The following is a 19,817-nucleotide window of genomic DNA, read 5'->3' as shown; positions in this document are numbered from 1 at the left end:
TAAGCATGATGGATATACATACATATGTTGCTCTAGATCTTAAGTTAATGACATATACATACTTACCCAAGGTAACCGATAAAAATATTCCATTAACAATTTGAGCAATTAATGTTGAAAACAATTAAATAAAATTCGTTTTCTTTCGATTCAAATATGTGTGCCTATAATTTAATGTTATCGCTAAACGACAAATGTCATCACCCTCAATGGAAATATTTACAAGTCATCAAATGTTATGTGATTGACTTATTCCACAACTATAAGCGTTGAATAATTTATGGGCAGAACGATGATGTGATGATGGAAAAAATTATTTAACAAACCATTAAACAAGCGCAGGAATAAACACAATCACATACATTATAAATATTTTCAAATTTAATATAGATATGCTGTAATTGTATGGCAATTGAAAGTTGATTGAATACCATCGAAAATAGTTCGTGGACAATTTCACAAAAAAAAAAAAAAAAAAAAAAAAAAAGAAAGAAGAATGGATATATGAGATAATATTGTAACAGATATAACTTAATGTATATTTTCCATTGCGTCATTCCTTCTGTATCTGGGGCCGCTGTTTGTCTTTAGTGTTGCATGTTTCTTTTTGGAATACAGGACACAAAAAAAGAACACAGTTAACGAACCAGGACAACATTGCATGAATAACTTGCGGATATTATTTAAAGCTTTTTAAAAATATTTGCATAGTTCTGATGTTACTACAGCAGCCGTGAACTCAGTAAAGCCACCAGCGGTATGCCTGACTAAACAAAATCCATGGCTACAAATAGCATGTTTACTTCCATTGTCTGTCCGTCTGTCCACAAAAATACATAGATGAGATGAAAGGTTCATCCACAGATAGGAGCGTCTATTCATCGGGTGGATTGCCGTAACCATGACCAACTAAAAGCATTCAAAATAAGTAATACACTTTGCGTGTTCTCAATAAAAAATGTAATTTCCAAATGGCAAATTGATTCTCTTTTATTGTCTGCGATAATTGTTAATTTATTAGAATAAATTACTCCGTTCGGGATTCAATTTGTAACGCGAACTTATTTCCCAAGATCCACAAAATATTTAGTTCGATTTTTATACCCCTTTTGCTGGCATTCGGTATTAAAAGGCATCTAAGTCAGTCATCCGGTATGGTGATTTGAATGCTGGCCGGCATAATGGAATCATCAATGTTTAGAGTCCGTTACGGTTAACAGAATAACAAAAGCAACTGGTAAAACATTACTAAACAAGAAGAGCAAACATTTAGGAACTCAGTATTAGTATGTGCTGATTACAAATGGTTGTTTTGAAATAGTTTTTTAATGTACAAACCGTTGGGCAGAATGTGGTGTTCTCAGGATGCTGTTGAACTTACTGTTAAGTATTTCATAAATTTTTTGTTATGTTATATGGTTTTAGAGATGAATACTCTTGGAAGAGATCTGCAGTGGATGGTAAATTTCTTACACCCAAAAGGAAAAATACACAAAAAAATTGCGGGAAATTTTTTGTACGATTTTTCCTCAAAGTCATAACTAAATAAGTGCACTTCTATATATTATTATCAATATATTGATATAGATAATCAAGTTATGAGTATTTCGGTCGTTTCATCGTCTTGGCGGTCGTAATGCCCGAATAATATGGAAAATGAAGACAACATATTTGTAAATAAAGTTTTCTTTAATCCGATGGAAGAGTTCCTCGAAGAGAGACTACAAATATATCCTCATATTTTAAGTATCCGTTAACGCAAATTTATGGTAAAGGTCGGAAGTTTAGGACTTATCCTCGTCGCACAAATAAGAAATAACAATAGACTACGAGTTGTTGGTGTACATGATAGACTTGAAAACCCCTTAATGTTCGTAACGGTGGTACGGTGAGATGATGGGACTGTGGTAAAATGAGAGGTTAATTGTAAAAAATTATTAAATTTAGTATTCTGTTTTTAACACTTCAAAATATTTGTCCTAGAGCCAATAAAATATGTATATATAAAAGATCAGCATAAAATTCAAAGGGTCCTACCGTCGGTGGCAAAACCATGCCCATGCCGGACGATATTCGGGTTTTTGGTGATTTTAACTACATATTTCCAAATTTGGTATTTAAGACACGCAATAGATAAGAATTCTTGTAGAATTCTTGGGTTTCACTTTATGGTGTTTTGAAAACTTTAACTGCAAACTGCATTTGCAGTTTGAAGTGGAAAACGTTCGAATATTGAATCTATAGACTTCTATTCATAAATATTTTCTTACCTCTTGTAAGGCAATTGAAAGTCCGAACCAGCCAAACTTAATATTATAACTTGTTCCATTTATTGTTTAACCTCCACCATTTGCAACACCCGAAACATAAATTTTGTGTCCCACTTAGTATATATATCCTTGATTAGCATAAAGTTATATGTCCGTTGGCGGAAATCACTTTAGCTTTCGAACAAAATGAAATAGGTTGATAACATTTTACTCAGATGTGTGTTAGGTATGCAGGACCTTTTGTATTTAAAATATGCTATAATAACTGGATAATATAACAGAACCGGCCGATTTAATGTTTTTGGGTGTAAATTGGAGGCATGTGTTCCCATTATGTAAGAAATATCCTGTCAAAATAGATCTGCGCCTCTAGATATTCGTAATTAATATAATTTGTGTCACACTTTTCACCGAAAATGTTTCAAATTTGGGTACTACATCCTATGACAGAAAATTGCTCATACAGATCCACGTCTTCGTATAGCTTTCATATAACAGTACCTCTCTCTATTCGGTATTCTAATGTTTTTTATCAACATTATCCACCGGAATTGTTTTAAATTTACGTATTTGAATATCGTAATTGCCTTTATCAAAGATTGCATATTCAGGTCCATGTCTGCGTATAAGCCCTAATATAACGGTTAATCACAATTATTTTTATGATTTTAGCATTATTTTTTAACAGATTTTTCAAATTTTGCAAAAAATTTCATATACTCTGGATTAGCAGTATATAACATTTTGGTAAAATCATATGAAGGTATCAATTGATCACAGCTATTTCTGGGATCTTGGGCACATTTTTCAATTAATTTGACATCTTGGTTTCTAAGGAAACTTCTTCGCAGAAAATTATTAATGAATACATCCGTTCGAAATATTGGGTCCATAGTGCCAATAATATGGCCCAGTTATCTGAATTTGTTGGTGATTTTCTCATAATGACTAGCAGATAATAAATATAAAAATGAAAAAGAGATAGATTACGGGACAAATTTAAATATTTTTTGGACATGTGGTCCACGACACAGCATTCTCAACATTTTTTGAATTCTGCCTCATACAATATTAACTACTGTTATTATCATGACGTTATATATACATATATTGTCAAAATTCTTTTTATAAAATTATTATTATTATTATTTTTTTTGCAATTCTATTGAAATTTTTTCGTAAATTTATGAGGTTTTAAGTTCATAATTCATTAAGAATAATAATCCATTTTTAAGTGTTTTACTTCTTAAGGAAACAATACTGTTTGAATGATTTGTTTATTTATTTACTAGCTGGCCCGGTCCGCGTTGCCGGCCCATAGTTTTTGTCTATTATGCATATTTGTCAAAGCATGATTATTCAAAGATATGAATGTTATAAATGTTCACGTACTGGTCGATTAGTTTTTAATTTTTAGTCAAATGAACAGTAATTTGGAATTTACTGTACTTTGTACAACTCGTAATTGGGGGCTAATTGATTTAATAATAGGCAAAGTTAATTACTTTTTTGAACCCATTAGCACCTCAGATTGTGCATTAGAGTCCTCATAAGTCCCCCTAACCATGTCGGTCTGTTTGTCCGCCAAAAGGTGGACTTGAGGGGATACTATTACATGGAGAAAATCCTAAAATTTGTAGATATGTTGAAATTTTTGTGTAAGATTTTCATCCCCAAATACTCATTTTTAGCCAAATCCTTTGAAATATGGTAAAATGCGAAACATCGACCTACATTGAAAACTTTCTTCACCCCTTATAATCCAAGATGACAAATAGAGGCCAAATCAAAAATATAGCTATTTTACATCCATTACCGTAAGATGGGAATTAATTTTATTTGCCATTTAAATTGTAAGTTGGAGTCCATATTTTTCATCATAGTATAATTTAATGACGATTCAACAAATATTCGGTCCCGTGCTACTTTCTTATATTTGTAATTTGTTCATGTTTTCACAATTTATTTCATATAGATGTATATCCCAAATCTACGTTCCCAACCAATATTCTCTTGGGGGTTACAAATTCAATAGAATACAAATTTTTCTTTTCTGACCACACATTAGATGTAAAAGTGGACTTGGGGATACTCCAATGTGGGGACTTTATATGAATAAATTTCTTTGTGGCAATTATCTGTACGATGGTTCCCTACCCCAGGGTAGCATAAATAAAATTTTTTAGTGGTCAAGACCAATATGGGCCCTACTCCGAAAATTTTATGCGAAGAGGTTCTCTACCCCCTTAGAAACAAAGATGCCAAATAAGGGCCAATAATAGAAGAAAATGGCGAAGGCTCCAAAAATGGCTTAAATCATACGATGATTATTTATGATCGATATCATGACCTGCTAAAGCGATTTAAGGTATCTTAAATGTTCAGGCAGAATTTTTGGAAGGATAGAAATCCTTTTCTTACTAAAAGTCCCATTCGCTCTACTATTTTGCACCCTTTATATTTGGTATTTTACTGATTGTACTCCCAAAAATTTTTGCATTTTGAGCTCTCATTGGACGGATTATTGTCACATGAAAGAAGTAGGGCCACGCTTTAAAATAAGCCCCATTAGTCTTTTTCGGTCATTTTTGTTTGTTTAAATGTCTGCGCATCTTCCAGCTGAAGCACGATGTAGGCCCTGGAGTTGAAAGGTAGATGTCAGTTACCATCGTATTTCGCACTTATTTCATTTTTTTGGTGAAAAATTGTATATAGTGAAAAATTATTCTTTATTTTGTTCACAAAAAATCCACGGAATTCAATATGATAATACAAATTGAGAAAAAATTTACAAAAGAAGAATAACAAATTGAAAAAATCTTCACCTTGTTCGCTGATTTTTTACAGCAAATGTTTAAAGATCCTTGCAAAGTTTGTCAATAGAATGTACTATTATTTTAAAATTCGATTCCATTGAATTTTTTTTCGATTTTTTCCCGATTTGAGTATTTTTGCAATGAGATATCTTTTTCATGGTTTTAGCGATTTTGAAAAAGTAATTATCTTTTAAATTTGGTGTGACCGCATTAAAATATTTCGATATCTTCTATTCAGTTTCGCCACCACATAATTCGTATTAATATTCGAATTTAAAAATAAAATATAAAAAACACTACAAATGTACATCAGAAAAAATTAAGTCAAAATGGAAAAAAATCATGCAAAATAAAACATTACTATTGTACATTTCAAAAGTCAAAATGAAAATGTTAATATATCACATTTTTACGCGATTTTTTGGATATTATCCTTTTCGGAGAGGAGACAATTGAGAATTTGTGTGAATCGTTAAAATCAGTCCAGCGGTTCTTAAGTTATAAGCGTAGTAACTAACACAACTTACATTTATATATATAGATTTTTTTTTTGGGACGAGCTGAATGACAATATCTTTTCTGTTAACAAGTGTCGAATATGGTTTGTTCTGATATTTTTTCGCATTGCATAGTGTTTGATAGTGTCCCACTGATTTCTAGCTTGTCTTGAAAGAGAAATATATAAATCATTTAAAAAGCCCCGCTATGAAAAACCCATATATTTTTTCATTAAATTTGCTATCTTTACTTTAGCCATTAATGTGAAGAAAACTATTTCTAAAATGTTCACTTCGTATACGTACAACCTAATCTATGGGAGTTTGAAAATGTTATAGTTTGTTTTGAAATACCAAAAGTTTATGTTGAATATGTTTCCAACGTACTTTCAATGAGAGTTACCTGAGTACGCAAAAAAAAATTAAAAAACAAGGAAGTCCTCTGTGGTGGACGATGCTTTCAGATGAAGCCATGCTCCTTTGTACAGATATGAATAAACACTCCTGCTAACCATCGACCCTCTTCACGAAATACAACAAACACAAGCCATATTTGGCTTTTAGTAGAATTCAGTCAGTAGCCTTTTGAGTGGCTTGCTGGTCGAGTGTTGACTAAAAACTGTATTCGAGGCTCTAGTTAACCCAGTTAGCAAACCAAATTCAAATAAAAACGGATGTGTTTGTGTGGCCAGGGTTTGTATGGCAAAAAGCAAACTCATAGTCCCCACACAAACATCGACAGACTGACATTCTGGTCGTTACACTACACCTACCCAGGTAGCTGCATGTAAGATAGGGACCATAAAAAATGCCATATGGTAGCTAAATTTATAACCATTAAAAATTCAGCAAATCCCATCAGTGTAGATATAAAATTCATTAGAGCTACGTTTTTTATGCAAACATCCCCCAACTCTTTCCTTCCGCTTCCGCAGCCGCTGTTCAGTTCGTTCTACCCAATTTATGTTTTTCGTTAGAAAGGTAAATCTATGAAAACAACAACATAGAGAGGAAATGTTCAAAATATAAAATTGTTGCTCTCTGTCTCGTCGCACAACAAATTCGCGAATAAAAAAATAAAAAGTTAATATTTGTACAAGGATTTTTTTTGGTTAAAAGTCAACAAACTTGTTAATCATGGCTAACAGTTGAGTTAAATTTATGTGACAATTAGTTTTATGTTTTTTTATACTTTTATATTTTTTGTTTAACTAGACATTTATTACAAACATGTGAGATTTTAATATTTCAAATGTATGTATGGTGAATGTTATAAAGAATTGTTATTTAAATCATATCTGTTACTGATAACATTATAATTGTTCAATACTTTATGTTCAATTTAATTTAATGTTAATAATACCGTCAATTCATGAATCCGAATGAATTTGAATTTTCGACAATTATTTGATATATGGGAAATTTAAAATTTCTTTTAAACTTTTATTTTAAAAAGTGATTTTTTTGCCGGCACATCAGTAATTTTTGTTAAAATCTCAGTTATGGACTGATTGAGGGATATGGACTAATTATCTTATATTATCAATAAGATTTTTTTAAATCTATGAATTGGTCATTTGAAACAATTTTAATATCTACGCACAAATTTAAAAATTCAAAACCCTTTCAAGCACAAACACCCACTAAATTATGCAACTTTCGGGATTTGGCGAATTAGAGCAACACAATATAAACTGATTTAAAAATATCTCATTTCGATGCGAAATATTCTAACCATCGTTAATGCCACATTATGGCATGAGGCTAACCTTCGTACTAGCTTTATGTGTACTGCACTACATACCTCTTCAATTAAATTAAAAATAATACCAGATACACTTTAGTGTTCCGTATTTAAGTGAAAAAAGCCCCAATAAGCTGCTTATAATAAGCGATAATAAAACAAAAACGCATTCAAACATTGTGGTGTGTTCAAACATCATTATCGAAAATGTTGTTGTTTTTTTTTTTTATTTTTGGTAACGTGTGTTCGAGGGTGTTGTAAGAGGATGAAAATTAAATAACTTACATACATGCAAACGCACGGGACATTATAAAGTATCAATCAAGCTTCACGCCGGTACATTAGGGCGGATGCGAAACAATTATTGTTAATGATTCTTGTTATTTCGTAAATTTTTGCAATCGGCATTTCGGCGTTTTGGGAAATATGGTCGATCAAGCTTTTTCTAATAAAATCGATTTTAGTGAAGAAATCACCAGAACGATTCGATGGCTAGAATATGTTGCATGGATACATGGGATTAAGAAAAGATCCCTATATTTTTTGTACTGTTCAGAGAACATTAAATTTTTTATACCGTACGCCACTTTATAATACATGGTATTATGTCTTTATGCATATGTTTGTAACATGCAGATGGAATCGAAATAGACCCATATTTTCTTCCAAAGAATCACATATTGAGTCGGTTTTGTGCATATCCCTTTGTCCATGTATTTTTGAAAACAAAGTGTAGGTTGCATTTATTGTCCGTTTGAGATACAATTTTCCGCAAAACCCTAATGAAATTCGTGATAATTGGTCTAAATTTAGATATAGCTCCTATGTATATCATGCACTCTATTGTCCGGAGGGGCAAATGCCTCCGTCTAATTTCGAGAAAATCGAACCAGGGTTGGATATACCTCTTATATATATTGAACCATTGAGCCAAAACTACTGCTCATATATTTAAACAAATAAAAAACAGCTAATTTCGGCATTTTAATACCCTCCACCAATTGGAATGAAATTGCAAAATGTAAAAAAATGTAATTGAATATGTCAATATCATATGAAAACTGCCAATTATTTACCAGAGAAGGTGGTGCCGTTTATGAATGTTGGGAATATCTAATATTGGCTAAACGAAAAGGTGAATTTATATCAGCAATTGTCTCTTATAGAAAGCAGTACTTATTGCGAAATTCAAATTCCGAATTTGTAATAATTCTGGTAAAAAGTACTAAATACCGAATATATGGAGATACAGTCTTATAAGGCCTATACGAAACAGTAGACCTCTACAGACATTTATCTACCAGAGAAGGTGGTACCCATTACGAACTCTAAACACTAAGTTTGATATAATTGTGTTGAAAATGTAGCTAAAATCCTTAAAATACCGAATATTGTGAGGTATAGTTATATTGGAACTAGTATACCAAAACTTGGACCTATATAGACAGTAGTATGCAAACTCGGGTTAAAATTGTGGCTAAAATAGCCAATCACCTTAAAACTGGCGGTACAGTGATGTGGGGTTTATACCAAAACGTGGACCTATCTCACCCATTTTCGATAGCAAAAGTCCAGGAGACAGAAACTACATCTGAGTAAAATTGATCGGCTTACACCATTTTGTTCGCATGCTAGAATTACTTCCTCAAACGGACGGACATCGCTAAATCGACATAGAACTTTATGATGATCAAAAATATATATATTCTTCGTAAGGTCTAAAATTTATATTTCGAGGTGTTACAAACGATATGACAAAATTAATATACAGTCCATACTCCGGGTGAGAGTGTGAAAAAGATAGTAAAAATATTGCAAGCTTATTTCAATCAAAAAATTGTTTAAAAACATTTGAAATCCTGCACCAACCCTAGTGCTAATGGATTATATTCATGTGTTAGCAAAACCATTTTGCAAGTGTTCACTTGCCATATACTCGTACATGCATACAAATGCAAATGTATATTAAGCGTTTTACATTCATATCTGTGTACGCAATTTACAATCTCATTCGCACACTCTCTCACACACACACACACATACACGCTCATCCACATCAGTGGCGGTAATTTCATGGTGACAGTCGAATGCGAGTAGATAATGACATCTGGCTCTGATGAGATCTGATGTGATGCTGTAATTTGGCGTGATCTGAACTGTTACGGAAGGCTGAAGTGAATATGTAGCCGCGCCGAAACGCTGAGAGTTTGCTTAAACATGCATGTGATAAGACCAGTTTGCGGGGATATTAAAATAAAATAAACAACAGTTATCTGATGAAATACATCGGAAAATACCTCTGCAATGTAATGACTGTTGAGATACATACGCACACACACACATACACACGCTCACACAAATTTGCATACACAACCATTGATGTACACAATTATTGTTAATGATGGGCAAATTGAAATAATGCCATACAATGGCAACAAAGGACAGAACAATTTGATGCGACGACGAAGGCTACAGCAACGGCACGGCATAGTTTTTTTTAACGTTTCCGTCCTCTGATATAAATTGCAAATGATTTGTTTTTAATTAAATTTTAAATTCTTTTTGCAAATTGATTCCATAGAAATTAATTAATGAGCAACCCTTTTTGTGTCTTTACTTTTGTAGATAATTTGTGCAATCCATTATCGACCACAAGGGAACCTTTTGAAGGTAAGTGTAAACATCCACTTGTTTCTGATTTATTCCATGCAAAATAAAAGTGCACATGTAAAGATGTGGAATGTGTTTGGAGACTATGCAAAGTGGTCCAATAGAGTTTGGAAATTGTGACACTTGTGACCTTAATTGTGAAATTTAAGTAACTCTTTTGAAATTCTAATTAAAATCCTTATAAATACAGAGTGAAAATTCTTAATAAAACTCAACTACAGACAATTTTTTAAATGGAGTGAACTCTTTATTGCAGCCAAATAAGCATTTACACAAATCTAATGGTATTGAGATGATATTATGTCGGAAAAATCGTCAAACTACCACTAACACAGAAGATTGTATATCAATTTGAAGTAAAGGGAATCCCAACTAATACTAATTTGAATGTATTATGCATAGTGAGCCTCTTAGAGGATAAAAAGACTACATCAATTCGATAGATTTTAGCACGTTATTATTTATTTGAAAGCATTAGCTTTCAGCTTATACGGTTCAGACCATTATTTCCCAAAGTTTGCTAGATTCCAACCAATCTAACAAGAGTTTAATCATTTTATATACCCTCTACCAATTGGAAGGATCTTAAAAATTTAAAAAAAAAACCTGGAACATACCACTTAAATGAACACCGTAAATGGGGTCTATACGAAGACTTTTTACAAGCTTCAAACTTTAAATACGAAATTTGTAACAATTCCAGTCAAAAATGTCGCTAAAATCATCAAAAACCGAATAAGGGTACCGTTATATGAGGGCTATACGATATCGTGGACCTATGTAGACAATTCTTATGTAGGCGCTAAAGTATTCAGAAGGAACTCCTATTGAAAAAATTGGCTATAATGATGAAAATACCGAATATCCGGAGGTACCGTTTTATAGGGGATACACTATATCGTGGACCCATACAGACAATTCTCTTTCAGGGGAAGTAGAGTACTTAGAAGGAACTCCTTGTGTGGATTTTGAGACAATTTCATTAAAAAATTGAGCTAAAATCATCAAAATACCGAATATCAGGAGGTACCGTTATATGGGCGATATATGATATCGTTGACCTATGTAGGCAATTCTCATCCAGGGGGCAAACTACTCAAAAAGAACTATTTGTGTGGATTTTCATTGCATTGAATCATCAAAATCAAAAATACCGAATATCTAGGCTATATGATATAGTGAAGCGATATAGCCCATCTTTTTTTGCTTCCTATGTTAATTTGCGAACATAGCTAAATCGACTTAGAATTACAAATGGAATGACGAACTTAACATACTCTGCATACTAAAATAGCCCACAAAACATTTACTTCAATGGGAAGGATGTATTTGTTTTCTACTTTTTGTCATTATAGGCTTAGCATCAGTTTCATTATTGGTAGCTTTGAGTCGCAGTGACTTTACCAACCGAAGAGGTTGTTAAAAAAGGAAGACTTCAACAGCTTCATCATAGAGGCTAGGATATTTCCCAGCAACCCAGAGCCATATTTCGATTTTTGTTTGCGATTAAAAATATTTCTCATTTGTTTTGATCGACATATTACTTTATATTTGCTCCTGAAATTGGTTAGCTCTCCCCTAACGATTTCTTGACGTTTTTCCTCCTTTTTCCAAAGTAGATAAATAGACAGTGGCTACTGTTAGCTATCTAAGATTAGGGCTTCAATACAATTATATTTACTGTTCTTTGCAAAATCTCCCTCAAAATTATTTTGTTTAGAACGCCTCATGAATTGCTAAAATGTCGGATTGTTTTACCAGTTCATTCAAATATATTAATTTGACAAAAATTCACTAATTTTTCGTGCAGTAGATGGTTCGCGACCTATAAATGGGAAATACTTACAATAAAACTAAGGGCTGGCAGAAACACGGGTGAATCACAATAAAGAAGACAGACAAATTTTCCCCAATGGTTTCGCATAAATGCTGCGGTATTTTATTAATGCAGCGTCAAATTTCATATTTAAAGGCTTGAGTCGTCATCGGCTTATTCGCAAACCATCGGCTTAAAAAAAAAAAACCAAATAAGAAAAACTAAAGGTGTTAAATCGCACGAGCTAGTCTCCAAAACCCGAAAAAACACGACTGTGAAGTGACTAATGCAGCAATTGAATTGTTTCACTGGCTGTATGACATGTGGAGCCGTCTTGTTGAAACCACATGCCCTCCACATTCATTTCTTCAATTCTATGTAAGAAAAAAACTGGTTATTATGTCAAGATAACGATTTCACGAGTGCGTTCTAGTTGCGACACCCTTTATATCATTACATTTTCTCCCTAACAAGGCGACTCCAAACATCGAATTTGAAACAATTCCCTTAAGATATGTGACTAAAATCATTGAAATACCGAATATATGGAGATTCTGTTACATGGGATCAATACCAGAACAGAGATAGATTTCTGCTCGAATTCGGTTATAAAATATGGTTTAACGTCCAAAAATACCTTGACTTCGTTTGGATGCAAGAGTGACTTCCACGGACGGCCGAAAATGGCTAAATCGACATCGAATTTTATGGTGTTCAAGATTATATCAACATTGTAGTGTATTTTAGTTAATATACCCTTCAAATTATGGTGGAGGAATGACAAATGACATTTCTGACCAATTTTAAAAGTATGTAATCACAGCTCAAAACGTTCATTATGTTAATGTGTATATTTTTGCAACAACAACGCCATATTCCGTTAAATTCAAAAATAATTTGAATGCCACTAAAAGTTTATGTTCCAAATTTTTATACAATGTTTGTCATTTTTATTATCAACGGCAAATTCCATTGAATAAATTATATATTTATGTGTGGATGTGTATATTTATTATTTTTGTTTCCAAGGTTATTGGCGAATTTTGGCTGTTAACGTCAAATGACACATTTTCAATGTTTGACATTCAATTTTATTCCTAAAAGTTTTATTAATTATCTGCTTTAGAAAGTTACCCAACACAAATCGATTATGTGATTAAGTTCAAAATTCTCATTTTCCTAAACATTCGATATTTGAAATATTGACGCTAATCTTTTCCAAATGACACAATAAAATTAGATTGCTCTGATCAAGCAAATTATTTGCAAATTTCTCTTCGGGTTTCAATTACAAACAGACATCAATTCATTCCAAAACGCTCGACTCCACTGACCTTTTGTTCTTCGAAAAGAAATTGAATTTCAAATTTAATGGCAGTCAAATGAGAGAGATCGACACCGAACTGGCGAACATGGCAATTGGATGTTCAATGACTTGGCAATAATGCCATAACATTTAGGACATTTGCGTCTAACGGCAGCCATAAAACATAACGAATAAATAAAGGCAAGTTTGTTTTAAATTTAAGCGGAATGTCAATTTAATAGAAACTTTAAATAGACCGAATAACCATGCCGGAAGCAAAGCAGGCGGGCAGCTCACAAAGATAAAAGACTTTGCATAGAATATTGGTAGAAACACAAACAAAGGATAACTAAGCAAATTCCTCGTGCATATAGACGAGCGAACGGCCAGTGGCGACCCATAAAATACACACATATCCTGGCGGTTGTGTGTGCCTGTGTGCGAGCATTTCTTTGGGAGTTGATGGTGTTGACTGACTTTCATGTGGGTGTTGTGTTGTGGATAAATTATCGATTTTCGAAATTTGAATGTCTTTATTAACAATTTGTAACGTTTTTTTATGGGGGTCTATGGCATGGTATGAACAAATATATATGTATACTGCCGTGGGAGTATATGGATGGTTGGATGGATAGATGGAAATTTCCCTGTAAATATGGCGGTTCTTGCATGTGTACGTGTGATTGTGCGGATGTAGGTCGGTCGATGTGTTATTGTGTCTAATGCTATTTTTGAATCTTTTCATGTTGAGGGGGGGCTGGAGAATTCTACTGATTGCACGCTTCATTAGTCAGTAAATCCAGTGATGAACAATGCTCGCAGAGGCATTCAATGCCAGCATGTTTAGTTCTCTTCAACTTAGAAAACTGTTTTGCTAAACAACAAAGGATAAAAAGGAATTTTTGTGGTATATTTGCCGTGGACAGGTCCTTTGCAACTGCAGGTCAATTTATAGGCAGATTCTTTAAATTTAGAAAAAAATATATGTGGGTGTGTAATTAGACCAATTTTATAAAATAAATCTGTACATATTTATTTTTGATTCGGTTCATTGGAACCGTATCTTTATTGATAAGGCAGAAAAATAACAATTTACTGCTATAAAAGGAATATTTTAAAAAAATCAATAGTTTATCAAAAGGTAGGAATCTTCTGTTCTAAAAACTATCACAAACTGGGTTTGAAGGCGGTTTTGATTATCTCATAGTGTAATAATTATCAATTTAATAATAAAAGCTTATAGTTTTCAAAATCATCATATATGTTTTGCGAAATTCAGCTGGGGTAACAGATTTATTGGTGAGGAGAGGAGGAGGAGAGGAGTTGTCTCAAAGTCGAAGGAACTTCGGCATGGATTTCACATTATGTTAATATAATATAGAACGCATATAGCGAAAAGCCAAAGCACCCAAAACAAGGCTCTGTTTGGTGCCGATATTGATCCAGGGGAATAATTTGGTATTTTTTTTTCGAAAATGAGCAAGGTGTGGCGCTATCGTTATCGGGTTATGCTGAAGAAATGTTTGTTTCCATACATAAAGATAAAAATATTGGCAAATCTTGGTTTCAACAGGACGGCTCTACGTGCCACACAGTCGAAAATACACTCGATGTTTTGCCCTGTTTTGAAGATCGAATTATCAGCCGCTACGATTTTATACTGTTGGACTATTATTTATGGGGTGCCGTCAAAAATAAGTGTTACTCCGACAAGCCAAAAGCAATTGACGCCTTATAGAACAATAATCGTGAAGCAATTGGTGAAATACAGCTGCACACAATAATTTACTTAAGAATTGGACCAATGGATTAGGCTACTGCATGGCCAGCCGATGCAATCATTTGAATATTTGTCTCTCCTTTTAGTAACAGGAAGGTTAGTACTTGCAAATAAAAAAAGATTTTTGAGAAAATGTTCAGTAGTTCAAAGCATTCAGTAGCATTTTCAAAAAGAAAAGTTAGGTGGCGCATCCAGTACATTTTCAATACTCTTGCAGTTAGTAAGTAAGTTCACACATCGAAATATTGTCAATTGTTTAATTATTTTAAATATAATTCCTCAATATATTTAATATCTTTTTCAGAGCTAGTATAGAACGGAGATATTAACTAGCGCACACATATCGATATATCTATCAAATTCGAAATCGAAATTTCCACTGCAAAACAAGCAAAAAAAAAAACTTTTCCATAAAAAAGATAACATAGTTTCTCGTCTTTAATTCATTTTAATGTCCCTATGTTTTGAATAGCTTAGGAATTCATTTTTGCGTTGCTCTTAATCTCATTCTTAATATTTAAAAGAAGTTATCTTTAAAGTAGACGTGTTCGCATCTACTGCTTTCAGAATTTTAATGACAGGTATTTTCTTGACTTGACCAAACTTGTTATTATTGGCAGTAATAATAAATGTAAAAATTGAAAATTTTTTCCTGTTGGAGAAACTAAATTGTTATTCACAAATGCGCTTCTACACATTTCCATTTTTTTCAACATAAATAAAGTAAAGTTTTATGTCATCATATTATACGCTCTGTAGTGCATTATCAAGTCGGTGCCACTCAACTTAATTGTGCATTACATTTATTGTTCATGCTTGCCTGCCTGCACGGATGTTTATGGCTGTGATGGTAGTTGTTTGTTTTTTCCATCTTTTCATCTCCATCTCCTCTCACAGCTCCACCGAGTGGAATGAATAAAAGAAGGCGTTGTTTCATAACATCAAACAATTTACTACTCCCTTACCCAGCAGCGTCAGCGCCAGCGTCAATATCTGTGCCGTCAAATACAGTTATTTAATCTCCCACTTATCATCATTTTCAGCTTTTAGCGTTCAGCCTTTTTGGCCATACTACAACGGAGCAGTATCTGTTTGTATAGCAGCAAAATTGTGGCTGATACTGATGTGTTGTAGATAGATGGATTCCTTTGAGAAATAAGAAGCGTTGTTGCTGTTTTTGAAACTAATACCAACGCTTGGCTGCTTGATGGGTCAGTTGGATGGTTCGGATACTCTGGCATTACTGTGCAGTTATATTCTCCATGGCTATTAGGATTAATGCGTAACTTCACATACACCCACACACACACACAAGTTTGAATGTGTGCATGTATAAGTTTAAATACATTGGGGCTTTTGGTGCGGCCAAAACGAACAATTGAAAAGATAAATTATTTTCACTGAAAGTTTGAAATAAAAAATTAAACGTTGCGAGAGGAAACTATAAATAAAAGAATAATTACCGCAAATGCCATGAGATAACCTTGAGTAATGATGTCAATTTGAGTCGCGAGGAAAATAACGTTAAATCTATTCCAAAAGAATACATTCTAGCAACATTAGGTGACAAATGCCAGACATTAGAAGATATGTTTTCGTTTTAATAGCAGCAATATTTAATATTCATCCACAATTTATAAAACAACAGTTCATGAACATTTCAGTTTATAAACAAGACGGGAAATTTCAATAACACAGTACCAATATTCAATTCCATTTTCTTTGGATAATCTTTCATTTTGGCAACATCTGTTGCCTGCCTCATTTTTACGTTAATCAGCAACTTTCAAATATATTCTATGATTAAATTTCTTTGTTAATATATTTCGATGAAAGCATCAAGATATTAAAAAAGAAAATTAGGTCGGTAGCTCCAACACTTTTAAATTACAAAAAAGAAGCAAGTTAAAAAGTATCAATCGGTCATGCCGACAGGAGTATCTCTGGTTTGAATGACTGACTTGGACTATATTGATTACTTCCTTTACTTTATATCAAATATGTGTGTATATAATTTTTGAAAATGCTGAACTTTGGTGTGGGAGTTACCTAAAAGAGGGAATCAACATATCCCATTTTAACAGACATATTTGTACATATGAATATTGAGATACGCGATGTTTAAGGAAATTTGCTTTTCAATTTTTTTTTGGCATATATTTTAATATCTTGAGGGAAGGCATCAGAAGGATCTCTGGTTGGTAAAAATGTTGACCCGTTGTGGGGAGTGGGCACATGTATTCATATTCACACTAGACCTTGTGTAGGTAAAATTATAAGAATATGCGAAGTTGGAAAATAATTAGATGGCCCATTCGCGTTTTATGGTTACTCAAAATGTTGATATGTTTTGGGGTCTGGACAAGAAGGACTGATCCGTTTTACTATTCTTCATACCATATGTAGAAATATTGAGATGTACTAAATTCGAAAACAATCGGACTCTCATTTCAAATTTTATAAAGGATGTAATTATTTCAAATGTCGGAGGTACTTGAAGGAGAGAGGCGATGCATACCATCTCCGAACTCGATCTAAGTTTGATGATAATAGTACAATGTGCCATATCGGATACTCAAATGCCCCTAAATCAACTCCAAATCTCCTGAAATTTGTTTTGCACAAAGAGACCTAGGGTCAAAAAACGTTATTACGATGAGGCACGTTTTGGTTACATACCCTCTGTAGGCTTATGGCTGAAAGTGAAGGGTAAAGCAATTTACATTTTAAATGACTTTCCTGAATTTGTAAATGTTATTTTAAAATTTTGCAGAAAGGTCTAAAGGTGAGAATACATAAAAATCTTTTTTGACTGGCTCCTTCGGAAAATAAGAAAGGAGCGTAGGGCCAGAATCGTTTTAAGTCAACCTAAAACTCTTTTGCTCCTCTACGAAGAAGCCAGCCGAGGACTTGAGCCAGTCAAAAAAGCTTTGTATGTATTTTCACTTTATGTCTACATAAAGCCCAGAGAAAAGGACGGGTCACATAGGTCCCTGTTTCGGTATAGCATCTGACTTATACATATTATTAGAATTCAAATGATAGTGTTATTATTTAGGATTTGCGTCATACACTATTTAAATACTATGTTCATGTTCTGATGTGCTGCAATTTAAACGGCTTTCAATTTTGTCCTTGGCTTTGTTAAATAACAAGACATAGCCGAATTTCGAGATTATTTCAGATTCGCAATTTCCTAAAGCCCTCAATAGAGGGTCCCCAAAATGTTGAAGATTTTTCGCATTTGTATACATAAATTTTGTTCGTTTAAGGAATCAATTTTATAATATAAAAAAATATTTTCTGCCGGATTGTTCACTCCACAATGCCTAAAATTTCAGCTTACCGCTACATGAAAGATATGCAAGCACTTAAAATATATTAAAAGATATTAATATTTCATAGCATAAAATTACACCGTTTTTCGATGAAGAATATGGTTTAGGTTTTAAAACACCAATAATCAACCTGACACAACAGAATCGTAGGCTTCCAAATTTCAACATTTAGTTTGAAGATCGATTTTATTCCTTGGAAGCTCAAAATTTCAATTTACAGCCATTTTGGCTGAAAATATGTATATTCCCCTAAGCGGTGCCGTAGTTTACCATAACTACTGAGCCTTTCTCTGAACTTCAATCCTGCGGACATTGCTTAATCTCTTTAAAATTTCGTAATTACCATGCATATTTTAAGGAATTACAAACAAAAAGATAAAATTAATAACGAGAGTTAATGTTTTTAGCTTTTCCATTGTAGCTAATTTATTAGGTACACCAAGAACTGGTAGAAGACAGTTCATATAACAGCTTGATAAATACAAGACAAATCATTTAAAGAGATTTAAATAACGATAAACCCAATACTATTATCTGCTAATTGAATTTTTTACTACCGAATTGCATTATTAAGTTTTGACACCAAAGAGGTTGTTTTAATAACGATTTATTTTTAAATCATACTTGCAAGTTGTTTTTTATCCATTTGGTTTTAGACGGGGCCTATTTTGACCATGTACTTGAAAATTTGATTTTTATTGTACAGTGCTGTGATAAATACTTTAGCCGCTTTGAATACTTTAATGCCAATATTGCTACAGATTTATGACATAAATTTGTATTTCATAAAAATGTTCCCGACTTTTACACATGTTATTTTCAGAAAAAAAATTAAAATTTTCTGTAGAATCCTGTAGATTCTTTTACAAATAAGACAAAAATAATAGCCAAATAGTTCACAATGTAGGACAGAAAATTGTCCATTGATTACATGTCCAAAAATGATTATATTTCGTACCAAGTTACTTACGAATTCAAGAAGGCAGATGCCCAGATTAATTTTTGTTTTTATTTCGAAACTTGAAATTTCATTCGAAGACACGTTCTCACAATTAATGTAATAAATATATGGATTATGCAAATACAACTATAGTTCTTAAATCTTTTTCCAACATGTACTCAAATAGCAATGAAAAATGACTGGGACAAGTCACGACGCCAAAATTGATACGGCAGAGCATTGTGTTTATTTAAGATTGTGACAATGTAAAAGTTTCCAGACATCTGATTTATACAACTTCACAAAATTACATTTCGAAAATGGGGCATAGAGAAATTCTAGTTTCAATTTAATGCTGGAGTGGCTAAATCTGAATTTTATTTATGTAAAAAAACGACACAATGCAAACTTCAACGCTAAAGATTTTATGTATATGTATATGACTATACACACATACATATATTGGTCGTTTTTTCATTGAAAAAAAATATATGTATCAATGCTCCTGTATTAGCTAGCAAGCATTGCCCTCCCGCCGGGGACGTGAAAACAAACACTTCTGGTAAATAACCGAAATTTTGTCACCAAATGTCATAAAGCCAAAACAAAGTACACAAATAAAAATAAATCAAAATGTGAT

At 32.9% G+C, this 19,817-nt stretch overlaps 1 protein-coding gene across 2 annotated transcripts in view; it reads left to right on the top strand.

Moving 5' to 3' along the window:
* LOC131801555 (zwei Ig domain protein zig-8-like) overlaps window positions 1-19,817 on the top strand; it is a 356,956-nt gene that overhangs the window by 42,517 nt on the left and 294,622 nt on the right. For both annotated transcript variants that reach the window (XM_059120326.1, XM_059120325.1), the window contains exon 2: window positions 9,953-9,997. The gene's annotated coding sequence lies outside the window, so the exon portion shown is untranslated. The remainder of the gene's footprint in view (window positions 1-9,952; window positions 9,998-19,817) is intronic.

The sequence above is a fragment of the Musca domestica genome, unplaced genomic scaffold (assembly GCF_030504385.1).
Source record: "Musca domestica strain aabys unplaced genomic scaffold, Musca_domestica.polishedcontigs.V.1.1 17, whole genome shotgun sequence".
Classification (NCBI taxonomy): Eukaryota; Metazoa; Arthropoda; class Insecta; order Diptera; family Muscidae; genus Musca; species Musca domestica.
Note: the sequence above shows the minus strand (reverse complement) of the source record. Positions and strands in the feature narration are given on the sequence as shown.